Below are 18,757 nucleotides of genomic sequence, written 5' to 3' on the forward strand. Positions count from 1 at the left end.
TTTGTGTTGACATTGTTCTTTGTCCTTTACACATTAGACTTTCTTGCGGTAAGCAATCAACAACAATATTAGTGTTTGGATTTATGTGTATTTTTACTACAATACAAAGATCAATAAAAAAAAATAGAAATTACCATATTATATTTTTGTGGACCTTCATTAAATCATTTCTATCATATAGTTGCATTGATTAGTCGATTTTCTTTTATTCTCAAGATAGTGGTTTTTTTATGTGACTTATTTGTAATTCTCAATCTTGCTCTATTGATTTTGTATTATGTATGTTTTGTAATATTTGATGAAAGTCAATTTGAACTTGAGTGTCACCTTCTTGATGAAATATTGTTTCCAATGTAACAATTGTAGTAGATTGTTCCCATTTGGCATTAGAGTGTAATGTGTAGATTGGTTTGTCCATAACATGCGGTAATTATGCTAAGTCACTCACAAGAATGGTAGTTGTTCTACCAAAACTTAATTATTATTTATGGGGAAAGCTTCATGCAATCTAGCATACATTTTCAATGGAAACTTTCTTTCTATGAAGTTCATCTCATAAACAAGGAGATAATTTAGGAAAGTATGTATAGTTGAAGCATGTACGTTGAATGTGGTAATTCCTATAGGAGAAACAAGGAGTGGACTTTGTCCAAATATTTCAAGGACATATATATTTCCACAATAAGTAAGGCCCATTTTTTACAACAACTCGTATTCTTTCATTTGAATTGTATTCCATATATCACCCTCTTTATCAAGGTCATCAACCTCTACATGGTTAGCCTCTATATGATTGAGGCAATCAATATGCTAAACATAGTATTTATGAGTGCTCATTTTCTTCCAATTTATAGAAATGGTATTTTCAATTAGACCAATATCTATAGAAATGGTCCAAAAATGATTATATAGAAGTTGTTGGAAATATAAGAAGAGTATATGAGAGGGGAGGGGTGAATCAGTTACCACAAAAAAAAATCCAAGATCGCTTAAGATGTTAGCACAAAACCAAAACTCTATTGAAACTGAAATACTATTGTAACTCGGTTAGAATAGAAACACTCGGTCAACACAACACAACTCAATTAACACTAACAATAACTGTCACTCGATAAGCACTGAAATAATAACTATTAAGATGTTTAATGTGTTTAACCTTAATTAACTTAGTTGCATACACATAAAGGAAATAACATGAAACAAGAGACACCAAGATTTAATTTGGAAACCCAATTTGAGAAAACCGCTAATTGTAACTAGTACCTAGTTTTCACTTTTTTGAAATGAGCCTTGTTAGGAGCTAACCTTGTTAAAGGTTACAAAACACATAGTTATGTGACCTTATTAAAGGATTAAGGTTACAAAACACACAGTTAGGTGTGACCTTATTAAAAAGTTTAGTTCGCCCTATTAGGAGTGACCTTGTTAGAGGTCTTTAGACATTACAATCTAGAAATGTCACCTTGTTAATTGATTTACAAAATAGCTATTAGACTAATTTTATTAGGAGATTTGATTCACTGCTACGATTGTTAGAGAGTAACAATGACTTGACCTAATTGTTGATGTAATTGACTTTGCTCGATTTAGATCTCAGTTCTAGCTTGAATACTTGATCCTCCTTGATTAGATTAATCTTTGTAGCTTAGTCAACAAGGATATTTTTCTTATCCTTCCAATTCTCTTCCTGTATTCATCTTCTTATCTTCCACACATTCACATCTTCAATTCACAACTTGACCATATACTTATATCATTTGCTTTGTCAAATCATCTTGAATACAACTTTAGATAATCATAATCCATCCCTTAAGTTGGCTAGAACTAACAAATTAATTTACCATACTCAATATGTTGTCACATGAAAAATCCTTTGTTAGCCAAACCAACTTAGTAGACACTAACTCAAAAATGGTTTTCCTATGATAACCAAGTGATCTTGAGAAACACTGCATCTTCACTAACTTCCTTTGGTAACCGAGTGAGCTCGGTTAACACTAGTTCTAGGCCAACTTTTCTTTGTTAACTGAGTGAACTCAGTTAACACTACATCATTGCAAACTTCCATTGGTAACCAAGTGAGCTCGGTTAACACTAGTCTTGAACTAATTTATGCTAACTTTCCTTCGATGCCCGAGTGAGCTCAGCAGACACTAACTTTTATTGTCATACACTAGAACTTATCTTCAATGCCCGAGTGAGCTTGGCTAACACTGATTGCTCAGTAGAGACTTGACATTTTGTGTAAAATCCAAGACAATATACAATTGAATATTTTTTTTCAACAATTATCTCACTCTAATAAAACATTTTAAATTATTTAGATTCCTCATCGGGTATAACATAGAATCAAGGAGAGACAATGATAATTATCTTTTGATTCCTACACTTTCACTTGCACCCTTTGAAATTTGACAAAAAAAGAAAAGGATTTAGAAGATTTAATTAATGTTACCAATTCCATCTTAGCAAGTCACTATATATATGTGTGTAGATAGTTCATTGGAAATGCAATTTCACATGGCTTTCTTCTGATGTGATGGAGCATTTTTCTCCCAACATTTACAGTCATAAATGAACAAATATCTCTTATGTACCTATATCATAATCTGCAATGATCTCAACCATAATTTTGTGATATATTGTTAGTACTTTTTTGTTACATATTCATGTTAGCATTCTAAGACAACTTTTTGATTTCCTTTCTTCCTTAATTCATATTTGGCAATATATTTAAGAACAAGTTCTTTTGATACAACTCGTTGAAAATTCTTATTAACTCTCCATATAGATTTTATTTTGGGTTGTGTATGTTTAAATTATCATCATTTCATGTACAAGTGTATGCTTTCTTTGTAGTTTCATCAAAGGACAAGGAAAAGATGGCACATTCAAGTTACAATAATTTGTAACAATATTCTAATTCTTGACCCCATTTGTATAGGTATGTTCCTTCAATACATTGTATGTTCCCTTGGACAAGATTGATTAAGTCTTCATAGTCATCAAGTGTATTTCTAGATAATATGTCTATTGAATTCAACAAGTAATATTCATCATGTGAAGGACAATGCCTTGTGTTTTGTCTTTTAGATTGACTATGAGGATTCCATGCACTTACATATTGACAACAAATGACTTTTCTTATTATATAGAAGTATGGTTTTTCCAATCAAGTTTGTCCATGTTTGGTGCATTGGAAAACCAAATAAATCCATTTGTGTGTTTTGATCCTTGATGTCTTTATTCATATCTATACCAATTATCTTTTGCACCTAGGAACTTCTCAATGATTTCTTCATGGAATATTGCGACCCATTATGCAAATACATAGATATAGTATGTGGGTTATCAATAATGTTTTTTATTAAGTAAAACAAGTTTTTTACAAGGGTTCCTAAAACCCACCATTTAACAACATAAAAATAAAAACTAATAGTTCAGGTCTAGCAACCAAGTAACAAAAAAAAAAAAAGCTCTGACTTGGCCAACAAACGAAAGCAAAAACCCAAAGGCCAAAAGCCAAGGAACAAGAAAAAACCAAGAAAAGCGATCAAGGGACAAGATCTTTAGCCAACTCCTATTTCTTTAACTCCATCTCTTTGTTGGCCTCAACTTTGTTAGTCTTTGAGTGACTATCATCCTAAGAAGCCTCCTCATCCCTCTTTCACTTTTCCACTATTTTTCTGCTCGGGCTCTCCCCCTACAAAGACACCTCCTCCTCAAAGAACCTTGTTCCCTCTGTAGACACCTAAAAACCTTTAGAAAATAAAGTATTTTTATTTTCTGAAAAATTCCTGATGACATCATCATTTATTAATTAATTAATTATTTAATTAATTTATTTATTTTTATGCCATTAAATCCCTTTATCTTAATTAAAAATATTTAACTAAGGAATCCCTCCCAAAAATGTTTAAATCTTATTTAAACATTATTTCCTTATTTATTAATTATTTAATTAATAAATTGACCAAAAAACCCAAAATAAATAAAAATTTTACTTTTTGCCCAAAACTTGGCCAATTTCCTTAAGACCACTAACCTCTTCCAAAATCTTCTAATCCTTCTTTAATTTTGATTAAAGGCTAATCCCATCATTTCCTACCCCTAATCCCAACTCAAAATATTTAATTAAGATTAAATATTAATCCTCATGTTTATTAAAAAAGTTTTAATAAATATCTCCTCAACCCAAACCCTTGAAATAAATAAAAGTTTATTTATTTCCTAAAAATCTAATTTATCCTCATCCTAAGAAGTTCTAGACTCTTCTAGAAAGTCTTCATCCTCATCCTAGGAAGTTCTAGACTATTTTAGAAAGTCTTTATCCTCATCCAAAGTCTAGACTCTTCTAGAAGATGTCTTTAAACCTAATCCTAATCCCCTCCTAACCTTGTCACATTCCCTAAACATGGGTTAAGACTTACTAACCCAAGCCAAAGTTAACAAATATCTCCTCCTTCACCCACCTTCATTAAATGCCAACCACTTGCCTATCCCTAAGCTAATCCTAAACCATCCTAATCCATCCTCTAATCATTTGCACAATCCTAAGCAAGCTTAAAACCCTCCTAATCAAGCCCAAGTCAAAATTTCTCTCATCTCCCTCAAAATATCTCAACCATAAAACTTTATGAAGCCCACTAGGCCATAAATGACTCTTCCAAGCCCTTTTATTGCTCTTACAAGCCATTATGAGGGTCTTTATGAAGATTTTACCCCTTGAGCCTCCTTTTTTGACTCATCCTTCCCCTTTCCTCCATCCTCTCACCATGTGACATGTGTCACTCCTTGATTGGTTGTAAGGAAGCACAATCCATGTGCTCTCCTCTCATGCAATCTGAGCCCTCCATGAGCTTTTTCCCATCCTTGCATCTTAGCCCTCAATTCCTCAAGCCTCTTGCCTATAAATTGGATCCTTCCCCTTTGCAAAATAACACAATCCATGAAGTAAAATCATAATGCCATTTTAAGAAGCCATTTTACATCAAAACCATACACTCACACCCAAATTCCAACTCCATTTGAAGCCCTTTTTGAAGCATAAGCTTGAGCATACATCCTATCTATTTAGACAAAGCCACTCAACAAGAGAGCTTCTCATTGAGAGAGTCCATTAATGGCTCATATTCTCAATTGAGAGTTCATCTTAGTCTATTTAGAAGTTTATGAATTTTGTTTAGTTTGTAGAAGCTTTATTTAAATTTGGTTTCTATTAGCATACTAATATTGCTCATATACATTTTTGCACGCCTAGTGGGACCCCGCATGGGTCATCTTCATTAGCTTTTTTAGTCAAGTTTTGTATGTCATTTGCTAATTTTGGCTAATTTTGTTTGTTTTTGTGATTGGTAGGATTGTATAAATTGGTTTTGTAGGTCCACATGAGCATGAAAAAGACAAAGGAACTCATAATCTATCTCATAGTGTTTGTAGATTTTTCAAGCTTATAGGTGGACAAAGCACTTGGAATTCTTCTTCCTCTTCTTGTCTATATTCTTCTTATTTCATCTACTTATTCTTCTTCTTCTTGTGGGAGATCTTGGCCATTTTTTTGTAAGGAAGCAAAATCATACACACTTCTTTTTAGTGCTTAAAATGAACCCCTAAATCATACTTAAATCCATTAAAAACTAAAAATTTGCAAAAAAAAAAAAACCTTTTAACAAGTGAAACTAAACCAATTCAATCATTTGCATCCTTGCAACATCAAGGTTTTAGATGCATTCATGCCAAGTTAGGAACACTTCATTTTTGGAAATTTAAAAAGAACTTCAAGTTTCCATTTCAAAAGGTTCAAAATCAACACTAAGTGCACACTAAAATCTAAATCAAACTCAAAGCATCAATCAAGGATAAAATGAACCTCATTTGCAAATATTTTAAAGCTCTTTTAAAAATCTCATGAAAACTAAGAGTCCTAAATGGTTGCCAAAAATTGTCCTAAAAGCTTTGTTATTTGTTCCAAACAAATGTCTTGTTGCAAAATCTTGAATGTTTCTTAGGTTTTTCATGCATCAAAACAATCTAGGAATATCATTTTTGGGCTTAAAATATGCAAACTAGAACACAAAATCTTGAATGAAAACCAAATTCCAAAGAGTCATTTTCACTTTTGAGTCTAAAACAATCTTGAATGATCTAAGGTTAAAAAAAAGCACTTCAAAATTCTTAAAACAACACACAAAATCTCAATCTTGAATGCTCAAAAGAAAAAACTTGAATGTTTAATCACTTGTCTTTGAATGCATGTTGCTAAACACACTCTTGAATGCCATGGATTAAAATCAAATTTTCCTTGAATGCATGATTAAAAAAACAAATCCAATCTTGAATGCCAAGGATCAATTAACCATTTCAATATCAAACACTTCATTTGGAGCTTCTAAAATTGAACAAAACAAATCTCTTTTCCACATGCAATTTAGGTAAAGTTTGATTTTTGGACATTTAAGAAACTTTGTTAAGTTAAATACAAATTTGCAAAAATCAATTTGAGTAGTTCCTTGGACTCACCTCTTTTCTAATCACCCATCAATTCAACCATTGGTTGCAATCTCAGTGCCATTTATGGGGATGGGTCTACTTGAAAAAGGTGTTAAATGTTCCACAATCTAACTCACTCACTTGGTCTTTGAACGTTTGCTTTAACTTTATCAAAAAATTTAAATGATCAAAACTCTAGATTAAATCGATCACACTTCAAGTTTGGGCACTAAAATTGAACAACTATTGACGTGGAGGGCCTCCGGGCGCACGCTTGACAAATCGAGTCTCACACATCTTTGCTTTGGGCTTAAAACAAAATCACACCAACTCTTGAATGCTTTAAAGGAAATTAATCGATACTTGACATGGAGGGCCTCCGGGGGAACGAGTTTGCTTTTGTTGACCCTAACTCTTCTTCTTGTTTGCATTCTTCGATCGATTTACTTTTGTTGGAGCTTCAAGTTGGAATTGAACATTGTCTCTTAAACATGAGTGCTTGCAAAGTCTAGATTAGCACACATAAGAGTCAGTTGGTAAAAGAACAAGTTTGTTTTTTTTTTTAGCCCAAGGTCATCCAAGTCTTCTCTCCCCTTGTCATCTTTCGAGGCCATCTTGGGTGCATAAGATTAGGATCCAAAACCTTGTTTCTTTTTAGGAGGCCTGCTTGGGAATTTCATCACCCCTTGGATGACCTCAACTCCAGCATTCTGGCAGAGTATAAGAATCGGGAGGTGAATCAAAAGACACCTCTCTTGGAATCAAGATTTTTGTCACTTAGGCTAAGCCTCAAGGAACTTTATACCCTTGAGAAGTGAAAGAGGAGAAGTGGGTTACCACTCCTCTCGGCTGTGTGACATCTTGTTGGTTTCATCTACAGATTTGGGCCTCATGTACCTTTGGGTATATCGAGGACTCCCTAGCTAAACCAACTGTCAGCCTTGTAGACAACCATCTAGAGTGTTAATGTGTTTGAAGTGACTGATTGAACATTTGTAAAACATACACACTCCTCAGCGCAAGTATCACATTCTGAGAATCAAAAACTTCTATCTGGTTGTTCTTATCTATTGCTTGCTTTATTATTTGTTGAATGAATGTTTGCCAAACTTGTTCAATCCTAGCTTAGGGTACACTTAGCGTAGTCACTGCCTATTCCAGAAGTTGAACAAGTTAAAGAAAAATAACCGAGGTCTCTCAAAGCTAAGCAGATTCAAGAATTGATGTCAGAGCAACCCAAACCCAAATAGAAGTTCCACAAAGTTAAACTCAAACCATCTCAGGCATACCAAGAACTTTCAGCCAAGAGAAAGGAACTAACACCAAGTCCTCAAATTGCCAAACTCCACAAAGCAGAGGATAAAGGTGCCGATGAAGCACTTCAAGAGGCCTGGTTAGAGCGCACCATCAAATTTAGCCAACATCCAAGAGTTAATTCTGCTTATGCCTTACCAACTAGGCATGATTTCTATGATTAGACACCCTTGTTTCTCCACACCTTCTTGGATAAACTTCACCTTAGAGTCATCTTTGTAGAAAATTCAGCCATCTTAGGTTATCCCCTTAAGCATTATTAGCTCATACATCTCATTTAGGACCAAACCATCTAGCCAGCAATCCAAAATCTTCACATCCAAGCCTTCAAAAATTGTTGTCACCTTGCTAAAAGTTTTCCATTCTTAAAATCTTTCAAAACCACCAATCTCACCAAGGTTATCCCTTTGACAAAGCTTTGTCTAGGGTAATCTAGCTTTGGCACTTGTTATCCCTCATCACCTTGAGCTAAAGGTTGGGATCCACAAGTGGTCAATCTCGTGTTCTTCCTAAAGGATCATCAGTCTATCCTTAAGTTGACACAATCACCACCAAGCTTGCACATAGGAAAGTAGACCTTTTGTGCTTTGGCAACATATCTTTGAAGTTAGAATCCCCAACCCAATCCTCCTTAGGTTTTGTCATATAGCTTTGCCTCAACCTAGGAAATCATTTGCATAGAAAAGCCTTCCTCCCTTTTGCATCCACCAGCATTTGTTGCATCTCATCCCTAGGAGCATTTTTCATGCCACCCGTCGCTCGCTTAGCCAAGAAGAAAGAAACAATGGAGCCCTATCATTTGGATCGAACAACCTCACCCCCCTTGAGCACTCAGCCATCCTTCAGCCCAGAGAAAGCTATGCCATCATCTACTGACATTGAAGCTTTCATGAACCAACCAGGAAATGCAGTATTGGTAAATGCCATTATAGACAAGAACAAAGAGACAATCATGGCTAATTTTCGAAGGGACAATGTAGGAACCTTTGACTTTGGAAGACCCCCTCCATTATCAGATCCATCTCACCCATTGTTTGGGCAGCTGCCACCACCCATAGGCTCTTACGATCCAAATTATCCTCAATATGCCAAAAGAAGAGCCTCCAGCCAATCCATATGATCCAATAGACCCAAACATACCATCATCCACCCAAGTTGAAATCTCCATGCCGCAAGCCAACCCAGCCACCACCACTCCATCCTTGGTTCATACCTCTCCGCTCCAAACCCCCTTTACCCAAAACACCTCACCGTTCACGTCCTTCACTATTGCTACTGCTGCTCCCCAACCCAGCCTTCCAAATCCACCCATCTCCCAAATCAGTGCTAGCATCTTTGGCCAACCTCAGCAATATACAACAGGGATGCCACCCATGGGGCCAAGTAATCAACCTTTCATCACCCCCAGCATGTTCACCACAGCCCAAAGCACAATCCCATCATTTCCATTAGGTCTTGGGAGCTCAGTGCCATCAGCCACAAATCCACAAGCTACTACCCTCACTCCACAAAGCTATCAAACCCCACAAGCTACTACCAATGTTCTGCCCAGCTCTCAAGTGACCCAAGCTCCTGTCACCACTCTACCAAGCTTCCAAATCTAGCCACCAAGCTATCAAACCCCATCAATTCCATTTCCTAGCTTTCAATTCCCACCACCTCCACCACCAACTAATCCATTACCTCCTATTACCAACTACTTTTCAATGCCACTTCTAGGAGGTAACCCACCAATCCAGCCAACCACCAAGTATTTGCAGGTACCATCCCAAATGGGGGCGCAACCCACATACCTTGGTCAAACCCCACAAGCCCCTTGATCCTTTCCCCAAGCTTCACAACCATCTTATACCTTACCTCCACAAAGCAATTCATTTATCCCACAGCCAGCTTATGTTCCTCAATCCCAACCTCAAATCCCATATCAATAGCAAGCCTCACAGCACATGCAGCACTATGCACCACCTCCCCCTCAACAAATCATCATCCACCATGCAGCTGCCCAAACAATGTACAATCCCTATCAGCAAATCCCTTACAACCATCCATATTCAGTGGCCCTATCTAGTGCATACCTACCTCAAGGCACTCCTACATTGGGGGTACCCCAGCCATCACCCATTAATTCAGAATGGGAAGCCATGAAAACAGCTTTGAAGAACATCCAAGAGGGAAATGATCCAAAAAATTTCAAGTTTGAGAATGTGTGCCCTTACCCATTTGACAGAGCCATTACCATGACACCATTCTCCAAGAATTTTGAGACACCCAAATTTGACAAATTTAGAGGAAAAGGAGACCCTGTCACACATATCAAAGAATTTTACATGCACTGCCAAGAAGTGGCATACGATGACATCTTCCTCTTGCGTCTCTTTCCCAAAAGCTTGGCTGGACCAGCTCTTGAATGGTTTTATAGAATTCCCTATGGCACAATTAAAAATTTTGCTGAATTATCTGAGGCATTTGTAGCCCAATATGCCCATCTTGTTGAAACAGAGCTATCAATAGTTGATCTTGTCCACACCAAGCAAAAAGGTGGAGAAAGCCTTCTCGAATATCTGCAAAGATGGCAAACCCTTACCACCCGCATATCTTGCACCTTGCCAGAGTGCCATTTGGTGAAAATGTTTATTGATAATGCCCATCCTAGCTTGGCTCACCACATGACCATGAACTGTTTGCAGACCTACAAAGATATCAAAGAGAAAGGAATGATCCTTGAGCAAGGACTCATTAAAGATGGTGTGGTCAAGATTTACAAGGAAGCCAACCAAAATCAATCACATTCCAATGACAAGTCTAGGTATTGGAACAAAAACAAGCATGTTGCAATAGATGGCGTCATTGACACCAGACATGTGAATATTGTTGGTCCTTCTCACAACCAGTCCAACCCACCGTATCAACCAAACAATCAGCAAGCTATCAACTACCAATAGCAGAATAACCACAACTATCCAAACCACAATCTAAGACCAAACTTTCAAGGGTCTAGCAATCAAGCTAATGCCATCAATGTAGCTGCAGGACAAAAGCCCAGATTCCAACCTACATCTAGAAACTATACACCCCTTGGTGAGCCATTGGATGTCATTTTTGAGAAATTAGTTAAGGAAAACCTCATCAAATTTCCTCCTACCCAGCAAATTGACCCAAGCCAATCCAAAGCTGCATGGTACAAAGACAATGAGTATTGCAAATTTCATAGGGTAAAAGGTCACACTACCCTCAGATGCATGAAATTGAAAGACTATGTGCAAGACCTCATTGATCGGAAGGAAATCACTGTTGGTGCCCAAACCTCTTCCAATGTAGGCTTAAAGATCTATCAAAATGTTTTTCCTCCTCACAACAATCAAAATCCTGGAAAAGCACCTATCCAAACCAACAACAACAACACCAACAACCGTCAGCCAAACCAACAGCATGGGAAGAACAATGACCACACTTCATCCTATATAGACTATGGTAGCCTTATAGGTTGTATATTTGAGAAAGAGCCTTCTGTCAATGTTATCAATATCCAAGGACCAAACAATGAGTGTGCAGTCACCACTCGAAGAGCCCGATTTAACATCGCAGGCCCACTCATTTCACTAGCACCATCAGCTCCATCAAAAAGCTAGTACAATATCTTGGAACACCTTGGGAACATGCCAGCCCAAATCTCAATTTTAGACCTTCTTCGCACTAGTCTTGTGTACAAGAACATCCTTGACAATGCTCTCATAGAATCTTGTGTCCCTTCTGATATCAATGCTACTGATTTTCGTAATCTTGTTGGACACCTTTCATCCTCATGTGCCCTATCGTTCAAACCCACCGACATACCCATGGTCGAGCCAGATCACACCCTTCTGCTTCGCATAGCCACCATGGTATCCAATTTTGCCATGAAAAGAGTAATGATAGATAATGGATCAGCCTTGAATATTTGCACCTAAAATTCATAAAATAAGCTGGGTATACTAAGGCAGATATCATCAGTGAGGTTATCACCATCAAAGCTTATGACAACTTGAAATGAACCACAGAAGGAACTATTTTGCTGCCAATCAAGGTTGGGCCAGTCATCCAAGAAACACTCTGCCATGTTATTGATCTAAACCTACCATTCAACATCCTCCTCGGTCGCCCATGGATTCATGCCATGAAAGCCATTCCATCCACTTACCAACAATGCGTCAAATTTCCGCATCAAGGCACTGAGGTAACCATCCATGCCGATCTAGAACCCTTTGCTTACTGCAATGCGATTGAAGCTTCATATACAAACCATTGCCCTGGAATTGATATCAGCACATCCATCGCCAGCTCATCCCACACTTGTAATGACCCAGAAACCATCCTCGCCTCTACCCTGTCTACCGTGAAGATCAATAACAAGGGCTGTGGAGAGTATAGTCTATTGGATGCATTTGCTATCGGGGCACTCCTACTTGATCCACATTCCCATGGATGACCGACATATCACAAAGCTAAGGAGATTCCACCTCCTCAATACAAACAATTTGGCCCAACAACCTTTGTATCCTCGAAAATCCCTCTTCATGAGGAGCTCACTCCAGATATCAACAATTGGTTACATAAGGATGCACCTCAAAGGAATCAGGCATGCCTTGATCACTTCAGCCAGAAGTATCCCCAAGAACATAAGCTCATCACTGACAAATGGAACTATCAAGGTGGTGGTCTAGGACCAGAAGAAAGAGGCATGCAGTGCCCCATCGACACACACAAGTGGGAATCGAAGTCAGGCCTTGGCTTTGACATACCCACAATTGAGGGCACCAATACGGATGGTCACGCTTTTTTGAACAGTCACCGCGACCTTGTCAAAATCGAAGACATTCCTGAGGAAGTTGAAAAGAGAGCCTACGATGATATCCTAGACCAAATCTCCCTCGGAGACTCTGTTCTCCAATAACTATCCATCCACCTCATTGACCTACCACTCGCCCATCCACAACTCATAGATTGGGACCAACCAAGCGTCATATGCATTGATGAGTTCACATTAGAGGAAGCACTTCTAAGATTCATGGGAGCTAAAACACCTCACAAGAAAACAAAGCCAGATTCTACCTATATCTACAAGCTAGATCCTAAGGGGTATTTTGGAGAAAATCCCCAACCTAGTTTCGATACACCCAAAACTGGAACTAAGGTGAATTTGAGACTAGCTAAGGCAGTGAACAGAACCTCTCAGTAAGAACATCCAGAGCCACAAGCAGAACATGAGGATTTAGCATTACCTCCTCAAGATAATCGACCAGAGATATCTTCTATTCTAATTGAGGATACTAGGGAAGTCAACATCGGTTCTTCAGAGATCCCTAGGCTTGTTCACATTGCTGCATACCTATCACAAGACCAAGCTGATCTCCTCTTTGAGGTCTTAAAAGAGAACATTGGCCGATTTGCATGGTCATATCAGGACATGCCAGGGCTTGATCCAAAGCTTGTAGTTCATCATCTTGCAGTCAATCCACAGATCAAGCTCGTCAGACAAAAGCTTAGAAAAATGCACCCCAAGGTGGCATTACTGGTCAAAGCTGAGTTAGAAAGAATGTTATTTGCTAAGGTTATCCGACCTATCGACTATTCAGAGTGGATCTCCAACATGGTCCCCGTCACTAAGCCTTCTGGTGACATCAAAATCTGCACTGATTTCAGAGATCTTAACAAAGCTTGTCCAAAAGATGATTTTCCCTTGCCCAACATAGATATGATTATAGATCTTACAGCTGGACATGAAATTTTGTCCCTCGTGGATGGATTTTTTGGGTATAATCAAATCAAGATTGCAGAAGAGGATCAGCATAAGACAACATTCACTACCCCTTGGGGAACCTTTTGCTACAACATGATGCCTTTTGGCCTAAAGAATGCTGGGGCTACCTATCAAAGAGCTATGACAACCATTTTTCATGATCTCATCCATAGCATTTTGGAGGATTATGTGGATGATATCTTGGTCAAGTCTCATACCTTCATGGATCATCTTGCTGACCTGGAGAAAGTCTTTGATAGGTTAGCCAAATATCATCTCATGCTAAATCCCAAGAAATGTGTCTTTGGGGTCACATCTGGCAAGCTTCTAGGCTTTATAGTTTCTAAATGAGGTATAGAGGTCGACCCCAAGAAGGTCAAGGCTATCTTAGACATGCCTCCTCCCTAGACACTGTGACAGCTTCGTTCTCTTCAGGGAAAGCTTCAATCTGTTTGGCGCTTCATCTCCTAGCTTGCAGATAAGTGTACACCATTTTCACATTTACTGAAGAAGGATGAGAACTTCAAGTGGGATCCTTTCTGTCAGCGCAGCTTTGACCATCTCGAGCAGTATCTCATCAATCCCCCTATCTTGGTTCCACCAGTTCCTGGTCGTCCCCTAATTTTGTACATATCAACAACACCTACTGCTCTAGGGGCACTTCTAGCACAACTCGATGACTACATCAGAGAAAGAGTCATCTACTACATTAGTAGAACCCTAGTTGGTTATGAACTCAATTACACTCCTATGGAAAAAGCTTGTTTGGCAGTTGTTTTCTCAACTCAAAAGCTTCGCCATTACATGCTAAGTCATACCATCCAACTAGTCTCCAAGATTGACCCTCTCAAGTATATGCTCTCTAGAATAGCACTTACAGGCCGTTTGGCCAAATGGGTTATGCTCCTTAGCGAATTTGACATCTAGTATGTGGACAAAAAGGCAATCAAAGGGCAAGCTATAGTAGATCACCTAGCTGATGCACCTCTAATAGATGCTTATCCATTGATCAACAAATTTCTAGATGAGCATATCTATCTAATTGAAGAACAACCCCCATGGAAACTTTATTTTGATGGCTCATACACATCTCATGGATTAGGGGCAGGAATACTGTTGGTCACACCTCAAGGAGATTACATTCCAAAAGCCTTCAAGCTACAATTCCCTAGCACCAACAATATAGCTGAATATGAGGCCCTCGTAGCAGGATTAAAGATAGCTGTAGAATGGAACATTGCTGAGCTACAAATCTTTGGTGATTCTTAGCTCATCATCAAGCAAGCCCTAAATGAATATCAAACCAAAGATGAAAAGCTATTACCCTACAAAGAGCTAGCTGATCAGCTAACCCAGCATTTTACAAGGCTTCAGTTTACACAAGTGCCTCGAATACAGAACAAAGCAGTAGATGCTATGGCTACTATATGCTTGCTCTTGGAAATTCCCCAAGCAGCTACACAGTATGAGTTTTTAGTGCAGTAGCTCCTCACACTCGCCTATGCGAATGAGGATTCAAACTGTGTTTGTATCTTGGTTGGTCCCCAATCCCCTTGGTACCATGAGATTCACGCTTACCTTAACGATGGTATCATATCCCCTCACCTCACACGCACCCAACACCAGAACCTCATTCAAAAATCATCCCGCTATGTTATCATAGCCAATACCCTATATCGTCGGGGTTATCACGATACTCTCTCTCGATGTTTAGACCAAAACGAGGCCGCAATGGTGTTAAAGGAAGTACACTCTAGAATTTGTGATGCCCACACGAGTGGTATTGTCCTAGCGCAACAAATCCTTAGAGCAAGCTACTATTGGCCTACCATTGAAGAAGACTCCTGCGACTTTGTCAGAAAGTGTCTCCCATGTCAACAGCATGCAAATCTTGTGCACGCTCCAGCATAGGATCTACAGCCTATTGCACCACCTTGGCCTTTCGCTTGTTGGGGCCTTGATCTAGTTGGAACTATCACACCCCTCTCATCTAATGGACATAAATGGATAATAACAGCTACAGACTATTTCACTAAATGGGTGGAAGTAGTCCCCCTAGTCTCATCTACAGGAGTTCAGGTCTCCAAGTTCATCTTGTACCACATTGTTTGCTGCTTCGGCATCCCATCCACCATCTTCACCGACCACAGAGGTAACTTTGAAAATCTCAACATGGAAGAATTATGCACTTCCCTCCGCATCCATCACCGCTTTTCTAGCCCATATTTCCCACAAGGTAATGACCAGGCAGAGGCAACTAACAAAACCCTCCTCAAAATCCTAAAGAAAGTTGTCAATGATTCCGACCGTGATTGGCACCTACAAATAAATCCAGCCCTATGGGCCTATCGAACTTCCTTCCGTACATCCAAGGCACAACTCCATACTCCCTAGTCTGTGGTGCCAAAGTGGTACTACCTATAGAGGTTGAACTTCCCTCCTTGCGCATATCTTTGCAAGGGCAAATATCAGATGAAGAATACATAGTAGCTCGGCTCACCCAGCTAGATCTCTTAGACGAGAAGCGAAAACAAGCCTATGATCATCTCACAATCTATCAAACTCGTCTCAAAAGGAATTTCAACAAGAAGGTGCTTCCACGACACTTTTAGCCAGGTGACATGGTTCTCAAAGAAAACATGAAAGTCCAAGCAGATCGAGAAAAGAAAGGCAAGTTTGAACCTACATGGCTTGGTCCTTATGTTGTCATTGCTTCCTTTGGCTCCGGAGCCTATCAGCTATCTACATCGGAAGGATAACTCTTGAATGATCCTACTAACATCATTCATCTCAAGAAGTTCTATGCTTGAAGATCCTTGGTATACCTAGCTTTTAAAAAATACAAAAAAAAAATAGTAAAGAGAAATAAGCGACCAATGGTGAAAACTTGGCAATTCAAGCGCCTTGGATAGGTACCTTGGTGAAAACTTGGTAATTCAGGCGCCTTGTGTACTAAGACTAATCCATTATCTATCACTATCCTATCCCTCATCCATTCACCCACCATCCCATAAAACACCTGCTTGTTCCCTTGGTGTTCCAACCAAATATCCAAAATCTAATGGAGCTTGTAAATACCTCCTGTACAGCTTGTAAAATCTTGTACCAAAGCTTGTATTATACCTTGTAAATCTTGTACCATACCTTGTATATCCGAATCTTGTCCAAAGTTTGTACCATATTCCAGCCTGTAAATAATCTTGTATCCTAGCTTGTATACTATCATGTGCACACACAAAACCCCATTTTCACTTAAGCTTTTCGCAAACCATCTACCTATCCACCTATCACCTATTATAGACATCCCATCCTTCACAAACATTTCCATCTCATAAAAACCAAAACATGAACAAACTTGTACATTTGTAACATATCTTGGTCCATCAGCTTGTACATCCTCTTTAGCTTAGTACCATTGTATCTATCCAGCGTTCATGTCAGTTCGTCCTTGATCAACATCTTGCACCCATCTCACATCTTGGTTAGCTATTCCAATGCATCCTTTAGCTAGATTTTTTAGTCACCAAAGTGTTATCTTTCTTAGTTCAGCTTGCCAGATGCATTACTCATCCAAATCCACCAGCCAGGTGCTCTCCGATAGGTCCTTGCAGGATATAGCTTTCCTCATGTCTAATCTTGGTCCGTTAGTACCTCATCCTACCCATCTCATTGGCAAACAGTTCTCTTTTGGATTTTCGCTTTCTTTTTATTTGGACTCTTCCCTGTTGGGTCTTGAAATATCTTTTTCAAGCAATCTCCTTGTTCCCTCCTCAAGGTTGCCACGATCTTCCATATCATGGTATATTGCGAATGGGGCAATTAGAGCATAAGGTCTTGATAATGTCTTTTGCTTGTTTTCTTTTCTGCTTGTGGGTTACCTAGTGTCATTTCCACACTGCTTCCTCTGGGATTCATGTGTGATACTGGGGCAATCCTTGCGTGTTTGTTTTGAGTCAGTTCGTCAGTCCTCTAGACAATTGGTGAAAAGGCCTTGATGTTCTTGGTAACCTTGGCAATTAACCAACAGTCCTATAGGAAATCTAGTGCTCAACTACATGGTGGTACTTATCTTTGAAGTATCCCCTCGCTCAAAAAGCTTCAATGGTTTTCCTTCATCTCCATCCATATCCAACATCTGTCTCTCCTACCCTAGCTTATGCATCAGTATCTCTTTGAATCACTCCTCACCTTTAGCTTTAGGGATCCACAATCCTAGTCTTAGGGATCCACCAATCCAAATCAATCCACCAAGCCTCATCTTTTGAGATCCACAATCCTAGTCCTAGGGATCTCCGAAACCCATCTTCTGCCAATCTGACTCTTTGAAATCCTATTGCATCAGCTTTATAATCCCCTCATCCATCTCCCTATCTTGGATTCCTTTTTATAGCACTCCGCTCCTTCATCCTCCACCTTCCCTAAAGTCTTAGGCTTGCTTCCTCTTGTGCATCTGATTCTCCTTTATCATTCTCCCATAGTGAGAGTTTGAGCTAATTCAACCCCTTCTCTTTGCCAATCTGAGTTTCCTTGCTCATCTGAGATTCTTGTACTTTTCAAGAAGTCATCAAGCCTCACTTTCTCTCCCCACCGCCTTCTTGAGGGGGCATCTCACAGTCCATTCTCTCCTCTTCTGCTCTAGCCTTGGGCATCTTATTTTCTTATCTTTGATGCCATGCCAGTTGTGGCATCACATCAAAGAGGGGCAAAATGTAGACACCTAAAAACCTTTAGAAAATAAAGTATTTTTATTTTCTGAAAAATTCCTGATGACATCATCATTAATTAATTAATTAATTAATTAATTTATTTATTTATTTATTTTTATGCCATTAAATCCCTTTGTCTTAATTAAAAATATTTAATTAAGGAATCCCTCCCAAAAATGTTTAAATCTTATTTAAACATTATTTCCTTATTTATTGATTATTTAATTAATAAATTGACCAAAAAACCCAAAATAAATTAAAAAATTATTTTTTGCCCAAAACTTGGTCAATTTCCTTAAGACCACCAACCTCTTCCAAAATCTTCTAATCCTTCTTTAATTTTGATTAAAGGCTAATCCCATCATTTCCTACCCCTAATCCCAACTCAAAATATTTAATTAAGATTAAATATTAATCCTCATGTTTATTAAAAAAGTTTTAATAAATATCTCCTCAACCCAAACCCTTGAAA

This window comes from Cupressus sempervirens, chromosome 11, assembly GCF_028749045.1.
Source record: "Cupressus sempervirens isolate cs-2001-9-10 chromosome 11, ASM2874904v1, whole genome shotgun sequence".
NCBI classification, from domain to species: domain Eukaryota; kingdom Viridiplantae; phylum Streptophyta; class Pinopsida; order Cupressales; family Cupressaceae; genus Cupressus; species Cupressus sempervirens.